The sequence below is a fragment of the Polistes fuscatus genome, unplaced genomic scaffold (genome assembly GCF_010416935.1).
Source record: "Polistes fuscatus isolate 324 unplaced genomic scaffold, CU_Pfus_HIC Scaffold47, whole genome shotgun sequence".
NCBI lineage: Eukaryota > Metazoa > Arthropoda > Insecta > Hymenoptera > Vespidae > Polistes > Polistes fuscatus.
The window spans coordinates 142526-157924 of NW_025113126.1; the positions used below are offsets into that span (position 1 = coordinate 142526).

Consider the following 15399-nt stretch of genomic DNA (forward strand, 5'->3'; position numbering starts at 1 on the left):
ATATATATATATATAGCATGAACACGTAAAAAGGGGAAGGATTGAAAGTATGAGAAGATAAGCTACTAATTATATATTATTTATTTAACCAAAAAAGAACAAAATCATATTTTCAATCGATTGATGTTAATATATAAAAAAAATAAAAAATTCAAAATATTGATATCAGTCCACACTAAATATAGAGAGATATATCGAATTACTTCACGCGTTACACAGCCAAGGCGTGGTTACAGCATTTGTTCCCGCTCGATCATTTAAGTAAAGCAGCGCTGAGTAAGATTAGTACTTGGATATGACCCGTTAAGGAAAAAAAAAAGGAAGAAGAAGAGAAAAGAACGACTTCATGCCGTAAATGTGAAATTGCTTTGCAGCGCATCGTACACTTTCTACAAACTTCGTGGTGTCGCTCAGAAAAAAATAACTTCCATCACATTTTCCCAAACGCGCCAAAAGAAGTATAACTTCAAAAAACAAAAAACAAACAAGTGTTTACACTTATGTATGCACGTAAGAAGGTATGCCTCGTTCCTGTAAAAAAACATTTTTTCCGAAGCACATCCTCCTTTTAACTTTCAGCGTTTGTTTGTGATGAATACTGTCTTCTAGATCCATTTTGTAGCGATAATATTAGAAATTATACTTCTTTGCATTAGTTTTAGATTCTCGAAAACTGAAACAAAAATCTTAATGTATACTGATACTGGTCAGAAAGCTACCAGAGATTCTAGTTTACCATAAATTATTAGAAAAATAGTTAATAAACAACTAAGATGCATTCAGTTTTTAATTCTTTTGATAATATAATAATTCACGTGTTTTCTTCCCAGTCTGAATAAAAAGATGACAGTGTCTTCTAAAATCTTTCATAATTTTAGTGTCGTCACCTTTTTTTATTGTTGTAGAAAATAATGCGCTTTCGCTTCTAGTAAAATGATAGATGCTCTCCTAGTAAATGATTTATGCAGAGAGAATAAGTCTGCTTGTGATTGGAATAAATATTTTTCCTGAGATCTTACAAGAGAAATAAAATATCATTTTCTTTCAGAAGCCAGATTATTATTTTTATCATTTAATAAATATATACCTTGCTTATTCCTTGTAACTGTGGCTAAACTCTATTCTCAGAATAATTTACATGAAATCTCTACGAAGGAGAAATTAGTTAATAGAAATTTTTATATCGTTAACCCCCTATACGAAAATGAATTTTATATGCAGAGATCCGGTGAAGGAATTGAGTCTTTTTGTATGTGTGCTCAAAGACCGTAGGGTCTTTGAAAGGAATGATAAATGCAGAACCGCATACAGAGACAAATTTTTTAGGAAATTAGTTTTTGCATGAAATATAAAAATATATGAAGATAAGCAGAACAAAATAAATCTAATTAAAAAACAATAGAGTACATATATTTCTCTCCGTAAAGTATTTTAACTAAACAGAATATTGCTATTCTACGTACTATTGACTGTTACAATATCAGGATAATGATAACGATTCTAACTAATTAGTATTCTTAGATAAAAATGAGAAAATTTTTTATTATATGGTTAAGGGATATTAGATCGCTCATCATGTTTTCTAATTCATTTATTTTTAACTCTAATTAGAGATCACTATAGAAAGAAAATGAAACAAATATAACTAATAAATAATAATATGTACTTTTGTAAACTTTAAAAAATAAATAAATAATAATATATTCCTTAATTAACCCAAGAAAAAAATTTTATTATTATTACTAACAAATAATCAATGATTTTAAAGATTTATTTTTTAATCAACTATGCATTCTCTAGCATATGTAATATATTTTACAATTGCTAAAGAAGTATAAATAAACGAATAAAACTTTCAATAAGATCAAAACATGACGTTCTGATTTCTTTTTTAACTTATAAAATTTTCCTGTTATTTTTTTTATTATAATTTTATTTTAAGATGTGATAAACAACATATTAACCTATAAAGAATAGGCCTATAAGTTTCGTTACATCTCATTATTTAAAACTAAATAATTTATTTTTGGGAGAAAGCTTTTTTATAAAGATGAAAAAACTTTTGAAATGTAAGATCAATCATTTGAAAAAAATTCTATAAAGCATTTAGCACCTGACGTTAAACATAAGTGAATATTGCATTTCTTAAATTTTAATTTTGGAATACTTTTATACCTATGATTTTTAAAGCGTCCTTTATTGTCCTAAATACTACTTAATTTACTTGTTCATTTCTTTCCACGTTTTGTACTGAAAGTACTGAAATTTTTCTTCTTTTTATATTTTTATGTAACTGTCTATCTACATTTGTGGAAACGGACGTCTTCTTTTCTTACACATTCTTCTGTGTTCAAAACATAAATAGGATGCTATGACAGTTTTAAATATCAATAAATTATATCGGCGCCAGGAACTTGCAGAATGCGATAAATAGTCTCACTTATATTAGTTAATCTTTGACTATCATTTATCTAGTAAATTTAATTAAAACCAGCAATATAACGCTATCAGTGAATCAATCAGGTTCACTCCACCAATGTGCTAGCACAAACAAGCATTATCCTTTGTTGCACGACAGACTCCTGGAATCGTACTTCAGTGATTTTTCTTGTCGTGGAAAATGCACTCATGAGTAAATGTTGTGAATCATTTATTTGTGAGGAATGAGGATAGGTGAAATAAATTAAAATACATTTTTTTAGCCCAGTCAGTACTGAAAAGTACAGTTTATTTGACTCGTCAAGGAAAAGCCTTTCGGCATAAAAGGCCTGATTGAAATTTACAGATGTTGATGAATGTTAAGTTAGCTTGCTTATCGGCAGCTATCGAAGTGATGATATATCAAAGGCAGACCACGGATTCCTTCTTCCTTTGTAGCTTGTAATGCCTCGCTGATATCTTCGTTGCGCAGAATTGTAGTTCTCTTTCGATGTGATCACTCGAAGTTATCGTGGTAAAATAGGACGAAGCGCGAGAACACGCAGTTTTTATAGAAAAAGGTGATGCAAAGCGCGGACCAATTGCCGAAAAGACAAATACTGTAGCTGTCGATGCATATGATATGCCTAATAGAAATGGTTTAAGAACGCGCGTTAGAAGAACGAAGACGCCCTCAAAAAGAATCGCGACGCTCCTTTGTTTATACCGCTGAACTACGATGCTTTCTTATCGCTATGTCTCGACACTTGTCGACACGTCTCGACACGTTCAGATAATCGACTCACTCACTCGTTTGCGTAGGATACGCAACATCCTTAATATACTGATATCTGCAACTTTAACCCAATATTACTTCAAAAGAACGGAACTGTATTGTTAAGTTCCAATCGACTAGTATACTAGAATTTATTTACTAAGCCCGTTTTAGCTACTTTGCATTAAAAGAGTTTAGCTAGAACTAAGCAGGCTCGTCTTTCCAAAAGATTAAATTACAATAAAGAATAGCAAATAATTTAATAGAAAAATTAAGAGAAACAAATAGATAAGGTAAAATGAAGGAATTCTGCGCTTAGAATATTGTTCAATGCAACTCTGGTTTCTCAAACATTTTATAAATAAATTACCTTTCTTGCAATATTTATAAAAGACAAGGTCTTCTATACAGATGTTTGATTACGTCACAATAAAACAATTATTCGCACAGCGATCGATCACGAAATCTCTTAATAATTCTTGTTACTTATAGAAGCAGCTAGTGACAATAATTTATAATTATATCCGTTTAACAATTCTTTAAACTTTTTAAAGATCTCTGGCATTGATCCTTAAAATTTAATATCACTTGAAATTTATAATTGGATAATTAACAATTAATAAATTTGGCGAAGAACATAAAAAAATATACAGCGGAGTTAAATTAGGACAAAACCGGTATAAAACAATAACATAGTAGAAGTCAAGATCAGACAATAAAGAGTACACACAACGTGGGGCTGATGTGGCCTTTCTTATATAGACAAAAAATTATCCCTAGGAGGGGTTTTCCTATACACATTTTCTCGTGCAATCTGCTGTGGTAATCACTATTGCAGGCGTTTAAAGAATTCGCATTGGCGGAGACTGAATTTACTTTATGAACAGTAGCACAAATTAATTTAGTTATAAATTTCATTTAATGACGCTCAGGCGCCTAGAACTTTAAATTTTTTTATTTCGTTGCAAATATTTAGTTTCTGCTGATGTACTTTAACTATGCCTTTTACGTCAAAACGACCTTCTAATTTTAACGCGTACCGGTCAAATGTCCAGAATTACACTTACGTTTCATTTTCGGGGAAGGGCAGGAAGTGTAGTATAGGTCTAAAAGAACGGAAAGGAAACGCAGAAGGGTGAGAGTATTTTCAGTATGATACTTCGTTTAAGAATATAAAGAAAAATTAAACATTCCATAGAAAAAATAAAGTTTAAATATTATGATTATAATAAGACGTCACAATATAAAAGAAAAAGTAACAAAATGATATAAGAAATGTAAAAAAATATGTTGTTATTGAAATGCAAACTCAGATCTATTATATACATCATTTTTTATTCAGTAAACACCTACAGAAGCACAAATAATAAATGTTAGAACAAATGGTTACGATTGCTTCTACTACAGACGTTCTTCGCTGTATTTATTTTGTTTCCTCAGTTTAACAGTACTAGCAACCGTCATGAATATTAGTTTTTGTATTCTTGGAGACATAACAGAAATTGAATGTATACGTCATCTAATTAAAAAAACAAAAATTATTTGGTAAAATTTCGAAAAGTTAGTTACCTGAAAGCTAAACAAGATCATAAAGGAATATTGTATAGAAATTTAATGCTAAATTTAAGAAAAGAATCTATTAGACTATTTTTGGTATCTCAACATTATATTGAAACAATTTTTTTCCGAATATAATTTTGCTAGCGTTTCAAAACAAGAGAAATATTACTGATTAGACAACATCTATATTTATTGGCTCATGTCGTAAAAGATTGTAAAATTATATTTTTCTAAGGTCTTAATGTGTATGTGTGTTACGAAAAGAAACGACCTATTTCGGATAAATTGTCCAATATCAACTAAGCAATAATCCAAATTCGATTCGCACTCTGGTACTAAAATTAATAATTTTCCTATTTAACACTACCTTTAAAGTCTTTAAGGTTTACTTCTGTTTAATATGAAAGTAAATTATAAAAAAATAATTCAAATAAATTTGCAATCTAATCACATAACAACATCTCTTTTTTATTTGTCAATTTTTATGAGATCCTACGTTCATTAATTTTTATTGATTAGGAGTCATTTTAGATAAATACAGCTAAATCTACTTATTTTCTTCTTAATATTATTCATTTTCGTTGTTTCTTATTTTCTACTTACATTGGTAAAATTTTTATAAGAGCGTTCGAAGTACGGATAAGTATGCCATTGACGTCTTTACAACCTGAAAATTTACACAGGAAGATGATTTTCTGAAAATGTTTAAAAAAGGATAGGCAAATTTAGGTTTTTACTAACATCCGTAAATGTAGTCAGAGATAAAGCGAAGAATTTGCCAACAGTGAGTTGCACTTGTCTTGTCGATCGAGTCATGCACATGTGAAATAATTTGATTTCTTTACTTGATATGTTATACCATGCGCAGTTATAAAGTGATTCACCAAAGGTCGCGCTCTTTAAAATGTTTAATAAATTTATTAGTTTAAATAATAATAACTAGTATCTGTGTAGAAAACCTAAATGTATCAAGTAAATAGAATTTAATTTTATATGTAATTGACAATTTATATTTTGCGAGCATTCTGTACAGTGTTAATGAAAAACAAGTAATGTGTCTAATGAGCAGGTATTTTAAAATTTGTTCAGACATTATATAAAATTTCTTGAAGATTGCAGTCAATTTAAATAAACAGCGACGTTTAAGATTTCTAGTAACACTCTAGAGAGGAATGAGAAATATGAAGCTTTTCTGAATAAACAAAATATGGAAATTTAATAATAATTACCTCCCCTTTCCTCTTCTCTAGACATAACTTTTTGAAGCATATTTTATAGATTGACCAAAACCTCCAAAGCATTTTTGAGGAGGTCCTTATTTAACGGGCATTTTATAGAACGTCTATTGACTTATATTTACCGTATCATATTTACTTCAAGTATATTTTTTTTTAAATTTATATATTCAGTGAATAATTTTACTGTACACGTATTGCAAGCATAATATGAGCCGTTTATTTTGAAAGTGACCTAAGTTTATTTATAATTAAATTGAGATATTTAATGGTTTGTGTTTCAATGCAATTAAAATTATACATACAGAATACCAATGAGTTGTGCTGCTTAAGTGTATCTGAAGGTGGTAAATTTACAGTTACTGTTAAAATAATGGCAATTATATCAAGTGAATAATATGCGTTTACTTACCAAGAATAAAATTAGGCTACTTCCAAAATTAACAACCAGATTCCTTATAAAATTTGTAGGAACCGAAATTTATTCAACATAATTTAGGATGCTTCAAATTAAGTTAAAACAATACTCATTTTATTTAACATATATTTATAACACTTTAAAAACATAAATTATGCGATTCAAAATATTTTTTACCAACATAAGTTACAAAACAATTTTCTACTCATCTACATTTTGAGTATGTGAAAGGGATTTAAAGAAATCATGTTATTCCGGTGGTAATAAGTCAATTACGTTCTTAAATTTTGCGGTTGTAATTTGTCTTATATTTTTATACAGAGGTGTCAATAAAATATTTTCGAACTGTCTTGGTCTACCTCGACGAGGTAATAAATTCAGGATTTTAAAATTTTCGCTCTCATTCATTGATGTGTTATAAAAAATTTTATACGGTTCATTTTCGCCAAAACCAGTAAATTAGTTTTTTTTAATGCCATTTCTACCTCACCAAAATTTCTTTCATTGGGTAAAAACGAATGTCCTGATATTAAAAATCAATGATAAATATCTTAATTTAAGTGTAAATGGACTAAGGCTATTTTCATAATAAGCAACTCAGTTATTTAACTAACTCTGAAAACTTATGTGTCCAGAATAACCATATTTACTCGGAATATAAGTAACCTTAAATGCTTTATTGATTGATAATTTGAAGCTGTTCATGTTATCATAAGTAATCGGAAATAATATTAAAAATCGAGTTAGGCCACTTTTAAAATAAACGGCTCATATAATCTCAAAAATAAAATAGCAATAAACAATAAGTGTTAAGCTTAATTCAAAAGCTGTAACATAAACTGTATAACGCTCTTAGTTTTATCAAATTAGATATTTAGCGGTTCTTCGTATGTTCTTTATCATTTTTGAGAAATTAAACATATTTTTCGAAGACGATAGCCTAGCTTCTTATATCATATGACGTTAGCTTACAAGAATTTGATATGAGTAGGAAAGAAAAACAAGAAGTTTATGCAATTAAAATATCTAAATTTAAGGTTATGGTAGAACAAATAAAGAATGCAGTTGCAAAAATTAATAGAAGTCAAAACTTATCTATCTGTGTTGAAAATATCTTACGGAAGAATTATTAAGCTTGTATTGACGTCAAATGGTAATATTTTAGACAGTACGATTTTTTTTTAGTATATGTTTTAAAATTTAAAGAGACCTTTAAATTATTTATGTTCATAAAACATTTTTAAAGTTATACTTTTTTTATGAAAAAATGATGGGGGTGAATTTTTATAATGCGTGCTCAACCTGACAAAAACAAATTTCCGCAAGCGATCAACGTCTTCAGATATTTCCTGTATTTATTGCGGTATTACAATGAGGACCAAGCAATTTCAAATTTACGGATTGAAGTAATTCGACATATCTCCCTTACATTAAGTGTGGACTAAAATCTGTATTCTTATATTTTTTCAATAGAAAATAACGAGGGTGGCTTGACTAGGAATTCCTTAAGAATACGTGTAGCACTAAACTTGTAAATGATCTAGGTACAATCCGTAAAGATTGTAGATTCTTAGTGTACATTTGAAATACGCTAATTAATCATTTTGAGAATATCGAAGTGAGAAAATTCTTTCCTTGCTGAGAATATTGAGAATATCAAAATGTCGTTAACAAGCCTTCCCACTCATTAAACCGTTGCTAAACACGGCCTGCTGGGTCCATTAACAAAGATACTTGTCCTATTCTTTCTCTGGACGTCTACGACGACATTTATTAGACAACCAGCGAAAAAATTATAAAGAAAACGACGAAAATAGCGATTCAAGCGAGAAGCGAAATAAGAAAAATATAAGTATCCCTTATACATCTGTAAACGAGGTGAGCCTTGTTGTTGAATTCGTATACAAGCGAAGCGAGCGAGAGGTGAGAAACTTGTTTAATCTTCTTTTAAACGCAATTCCTCATTATATTTAATTTATCAACTAGAGATTTTATGCAAGCGAGAGTTGAGACACGTGTTAACTTTATGCTTAAATGAAATTCATTATTATATCTAATTTTATCAACAATGGTTTTTTTGCCATAAGGCTTTTCCCTAAAGAGCCAATAAAGTATTATACTTTTTATTGATTTAACTAAGTTTTTTTCTTTTTTCTCTTATTTCTTGTTTTATTTTATTAATTTTTTTAATAATTGCATTGTTGAAGTTTTTGAATAATTGTATTTTATTTGTATAGTCAAGAGGCTGCTTGGTATTTACAGCGTAAGCCAATGTCAAAAAGTTCTATTTTTGTTACCACTATTTCAACTTTGTTGCCAATTGATCGTCAAAGATTAAGAAATACACAAATACAAGTAGATGCGATAGGTACATAAGAAGATTCTACAAATATTTGGAAGGAAAATTGGTTTGATAAACATCAACGCTGACACCAGGACATGAAAAATTTTTCACTTACTTAATTTGTAGCTAATATTAACAATAAGTCCGACAGTTCTTCCAAGAAAAAAAAAGATTCATGCAGTATTAGTTATCGAAATTTTGATATGGGACAAGATTTGAATGATTATTGACCTTAAATGGTATCTTTAAATTTCTAATTTCCAAATTAACATGAATAATTACATGCTGAAAAGAAATTTTTTTTAATATACAACAATTATGAAGGTGTTATTTTAATTAGACGCAAAGAATATGAATCTAACTTGGATATCTACAAAACTATTTTAATTTTTTGAAATTTATGTCATGAAAATGATATTTACGATAATAATAAAATGAAAGATATTGGTAATTTCATGCCTGATCTTATTCAAATTATTTATATGCCTGATCCATTTTAAAATTTATGTAACGATCTTATTTCCGATATAAAAAACGATCTTTGCTTTGCTGTACTTAACAAACTTGGTCCTATTGCTGAGAAACGAGAATATTTATTGCCTCATTTTAAATTTTGTGAATTGATAAGTACCGCAAATGGTAAGCAAAGAGAGCTAATGCTTCTTGTTATTCTAACTCTATTAAGTACAAATCGTAAGTCATTTCAAATACTCTTTACGGGTCAAGCAAGATGCTGTTATATTTTCAGAATATAAACTTTCATGGAGATTGAAAACCGATTCACTTATAACGATGGATATTCTAACTCTTATATTGCTTGCTCTTCAACAGGTAAAGCTGCTTTCTCTATTGATAGAACAACTTTACATGCTGCTTTAAATTTATCTCTTTCATAGTTACTTTCATTAGGTATTAAAGTAGTTCACAAATACAGAGCATTATTAAAATACGTAAACGTCTTAACCATTGATGGGATCAGTGTGATTAGTGCTGAACTACTTGCTTAAAATGATTCACGCCTAGAGCAAATAACAGGAAATTTCAGCACTTATTTTTGTTGTGTAGATATTATTCTGATTGAAGATTAACGCCAATTACCTCCAGTAAGAGCTACTCCAATATATAAACAACAAAAACAAAGATTGTTGGACCTATTTTGTAGCAAGGATTAAAATTTTTTGAGTTAGACCAAGTAATGAGGCAAGCAAATCAGCAGTCTTCTTCTATATTAACAAAAATTGGAAGAGGTGATCAACTTAGCGTTTTGGAATTAGCTTTATTAGAATCACGTTTTGTAACTACTCAAGAAGCAGAAACTAAATGTCCGCATGAAATTCGATTATTTAATACAAATGAAGCTGTAAAAAGATATAACAATAGAATTTTAAATCTTGCACAAGACAAAATTATTTCAATAGCGAAAGATGTATTCACTGTTTATATATTGGAAGAGCAAATAGCTTATTTTCGCCAAAAGTTGCATGAAATGTCATTAATTGATATTGGAGGATTGCCTTACGAGACCATATTTGTAAAGAATGTTTCCTACATGCTAACCACAAACATAGATTTGTGTAATGGTTTAGAAAATTGTCTACAGCCGTTGCGCGGTGGCAGCACAAACTACCATCTGATCATTTAAGTCAAGCAGCTTTAAGCACGATTAGTACTTGAATATGTGATCCGCTTGGGAAAAACCGCTGACGTGCAGTTGACGCCAAGACTCCCCGCCTAGTTAATACCTTGCTGGTACCAAGCCCAGATAATGGAGGAGGTTTCTGGGGTGAGGCTAGTAACCTGCTCTCGGTAAAAAACAATAAAAATTGCTCCTAGAATTTGCTATAGAGCCTCGGATAGGACGGATTAAACGATGACGACACGGCAAGGAAAGAAGCTTACGCCAAATACAAAACGACAAAGAATGAAAATGATCAGAATAGGATGCTGTAATGTAACTCCCTTAAATAAAAAAGACTAGGAAGTAATAGAGAAAACGAGCAAACACAAATTAGACATCTGCGCTCTTTCCGAAACAAAAAACGGAAGGCAAAGGAAGCCTGCAATATGGAAAATACGTCCTATTTTACAGCAGGAAAAATAAAAACGAGAAGGCCACCACAGAAGTGGGCCTACCGGTACACGAGAGATACGAAATTAATGTATTATAGTCCAAAAATATCAGCGAAATCATTTTATAGGTAACGCAATAGCTCTAAAAGAAGAAGATGACACACATAATCAGTGTTTATGCTCCTGACACCACCAAACAACAAGAAGAAAAAAATGAATTTTATGATCTGCTGCAAGCACACCTAGACAACATCGCTAGGCGTGATGAGATTGTGATTCTCGGAGATGTAAACGCAAGGATCAGCAACGAGGTAGTTAGAGAAATTAATAACGGTTTCAATGAGAAACCCTGAACGAAAATGGGGACAGGCTAAAAACCATCTGCGCCATTAATGAGCTTCGGATCAATAATACATTCTACCTACATAACCTACGACAATAATTCACTTTCGAAAAAACCGGAGGACGAAAATCGATATAATAGACTACATAATAACAAATAGAAACATAAATCCCACAAAAATACTGGACGTCAGATTTCTCAGGTAAGTAAATACGGGCACTAACCATAACCTTGAACTTGCGAAATTGAGGAAAAATACACTTAACTCCAAAATAAAACCAAAAGGGATAATAATAGAAAAACAAAACATAGAACTGTTAAGCGATGAATATATAAGAGACTTGTACCAAAGACGACTGGAACAAACAATAGAAAGAAACAAAATTCAAGAAACAGACAACCTAGAAACATCATGGGAGAAAATCAAAACAAAAATAAAAAAAGCAGCAGAAGAAGTCCTCGGCAAATGAAAATGCAACCCAGGAGGAAGGCGGAGAAACACTGCATGGATTAAAGAAGAAGTAAGGACTCTGGCAGATGAAAAAAGGTACGTCTACTTACAGTACCGAAGTAATACAATAACATATAACGATTACCGAAGATTAAAAAATAAGGTATATGAAACAATCTGGAAAATCAAACGGGACTATTGGGAGAAATTCTCGGCCGATATAGAACACGACCTATATGAAAAACAGAAAAAAGTATGGAATATGTTACGAAATCGGAGAAAACATGTAAACGAATCCAAGCAGACTGCCAGAATCACAACAGATAAATAGGAAAAACATTTCACTGAACTATACAAAAACGAGACGGAGGAGACATACAACAGAAGCGAGAAAGAAGAAGAAGAAGCACTAAACGACTAAACTATCTCACCTGGAAAAATACATGAAACAATAGACAAACTAAAAAACCGTAAAACACCATGAATAGATGAGATAACAAATAAACTAATAAAATACGGGGAATGACCACTTACAGAACAACTAAGTACCCTATTCAATAAAATAGAAAAACACAAAAAAGTGCGATTTCAGGGGCAAGAGAGTATAACTGTGCCCATATTTTAAAAAGGAACTAAGAAAGAACCTAAGAACTAACGCGGAATCAGTCACTTAAGTGAAGTACAGAAGGTGATGACAAAAATTTTGGCACAAGTAATAGAGCGGACAGGAATAAGCAAAGAACAGAAAGGCTTTAGACAAAAAAGATCAACGGTGGAGGCAATATTCATACTAAGACAAATAGCAGAAAAAGCGATAGAGTTCAATAAACAAATATACATGTTTTTCGTTAATCTCCAATAAGGGCTTGACAAAGTAAAACTGGGAGACGTACTACAGAACCTGAGAGCAAGAGGAGTAGATTGCGCCATAAAAGAAATAATAAAAGAGCTTAAAACCAACAAAGCAACGAGGGTAAGGACTGAAAAAATGACAGCGAAGGAAATTCCGAAAACAAAAGGAATAGGACAAAGAGAAACTCTAAGCGCGATCCTTTTCTACTTAATCATTGTCGAAATAATAGAGAAGGTGAAAACAGCTGGAGAAAGAGTCAAGGTATGGAAAAAAAAAAATAACATGGTACGCCGACAATGCAGTCATCATGTCGGAAGACGAAGACGACTTGCAAAGGATGTTGTACAAATTTAAAAAGACGGCAGGTAAACTAAACATGACTATTTCAGTACAGAAGACCGAATCTCTCACCACCTCCAAGGAGCCCAGACGATGCAAGTTAGCAGTATATGACTGAAGCGTAAGCCAAGTAATGCGATTTATATATCTAGGAGCAATGATCACGAGAAACAGAAACCCAGAAAGCAAGCAACCAGAGCCTCCATAATCTCCGGATACCTTAGGGATATCATATGAAGAAATAAGCATATGAGCATTAAAAGCAAGGCACGCATATATAAGATTTACGTCAGACTTATAATAACATATGCAGCAGAGACAAGAGCAGAGTCCGCAAAATTAAAACATATCCTGAGAACTACAAAAATGAAGACGAGAATAACGGGGAACTCACTAAGAGATAAATGGAAGAGCAAAGAGATAAGAAAAGAATGTAAGACTTACGATGTGGTAAGGTGGATAAAAAGAAGAAGAAGAAGAGAGTGGCGGGAGCATGTAGACAGAATGGACGACAGTAGGCTACTAAATGTAGCAAAAATAGGAAAAATGGGAACAACAAGACAACCTGGAAGACTTCAAAAAAGGTCGCACGAAAGCTAAACGTCATCGTCACAAGACCAACAAACGCCCTAGAAAAAATAAAAACTATCTAGCGAATATATAAGACAGGATGAAGTCCTAATAATAATAATAATAATAATAATAATAATAATAATAATAATAATAATAATAAGGTTTAGAAAATTAAGCTGAAGGGAAACTAGTTCATTTCGTTCGAACGTAAATCTGTAATTATTTCTATTAAAAGCAATAAAACAATTAACGTTAGGCGTTCACATTTACCTCTATTATGTGCTTGTGCCACAACAATACATAAATCACAAGGGAACACGTATCCTGAAATTGTTTATGAATACCATAACTAACATCAATCGACATATTGTTCTATCGCTTTGTCACGCGTAACAAGAATTGAGTGAATATACATTACAACAAGAAACAATGATAATACTATTTATAACGACAAAAGACCATCATCTGTAGAAATTGGTCTTTAAGATGAATATAAGTGACTCTTAAATAAACACTTAGTGACAATTAGTAAAGACATCTAACATTTTATGAACCAAATGAAAAGACTTTATGCTTTATACGTAACATTGTCAAAGTCTGCAGGCCAACTCCAGTGATATGTTTGATTCCATTTTGCAAGAATCTAAAATTTTAATGTTTCGTGAAACTAGGCTGGATGACAATGAGTCTGTTACTATATCAAATCTCAATATTATAATTTAATACAAACGATCAAATTTTCGAGCTAAAGGAGTTGCTATATATCCTAAAGTAAATGATACAACTTGTAAGGTTGTACGGTCGTGCTGGTTCTCACTTCCGTATTGTGCACGCTCTTGTTAACGCGCTTTCTTATTCTGCTTGAAAAAGGACTGTTAGCCCTTTTAACTTTCACATTTTAAGAGCGGTAGGAGTAGATCCAGAAATATTACTCTAAAAATGTGATGAATTGATGATACATATTAGGTTGGGGAAAAAGAAATACATTATTTCAACGTGAATATTAAGATATTTTTTAAATTGTCTTGGATTGCAAAATTTTGGTCAAATGTGGACCGTTTTGTTCTATAATTTGTTGCCAATTTAAAGATAGCCTCATAATTCCTCTCTCATAACATGCTATGTCCCTATTGTCGAAAAACTCTAGTAATTGACTTTTACAATCTTCTCTTGATGTCAATTTCTTATCAATGAGGAAGTTTTAGAATGCAAGAAAAATATGGCGATCGCTTGGTTCCAGGTCCGAACTATATGGTAGATGCATCAAAACATCCTAACAAAGCTTTCACAGTTTCTGGCGAGTCACTATAATCGTGTGTGGCCTGACGTTGTCCTTATGGAACAGAACACCTCTCTATTTGCCAATTTTGGACATTTCTGGTCAATTCCTAGCTTCAAACAGTCCAGTTTCTTACAGTAAATATCCAAATTGTTATGAATTTTTTTAATTGATTAATCTAATTTTAATCCATTATTCTGAATTTTTGAAGTTATACTTATTTTAGCGCGTTGGGAAAAATGTTATTGGAAATGAATTGGTTCCAAACGTCTAGGAAAACGACACCATGAAGTTTGTCGGTATTTACGACGCGCGGCAAAGCGATTTCTAGTTTACGGCATGAAGTTGTCTTCTCTTCTTCTTCCCCTTTTTTTCTCAAGCAGGTCATCCATCCAAATATTAATCGTACGCAGCGCTGCTTTACCTAAATGATCGAGCGAGAACTAATGCTGTAACCGCGCCATGGCTGTTGACGCATGAAGTATTTCGATATATCTCTCTTATATTTAGAGTGGACTGATATCCATATATTGATATTATCTTTTTCTTCTCTTTATTCTTTCTGATATATATATAAGACTATTTATGGTGTAGGTCGAGTACAGTTAAGAACAAAATTGTGTTTCTGTAACGAGAAGATTTAAACTTTTATTTTCAAACTTATGTGACAAATATTTACATTTCTTACCTGTAACGAGAAGAAACGACATTTAGTGTTCGTTATAAACCGTATCGTTCCTA

General features: G+C 31.3%; 1 long non-coding RNA gene across 1 annotated transcript; it reads right to left on the minus strand.

Moving 5' to 3' along the window:
• Nucleotides 1-15230: 15230 nt before the first annotated feature.
• On the minus strand, nucleotides 15231-15399 carry LOC122521762. The gene is made up of 2 exons (XR_006304891.1): nucleotides 15347-15399; nucleotides 15231-15283 (listed from the first exon to the last, which is right to left on the minus strand). It is a non-coding gene; the product is annotated as an uncharacterized LOC122521762 (long non-coding RNA).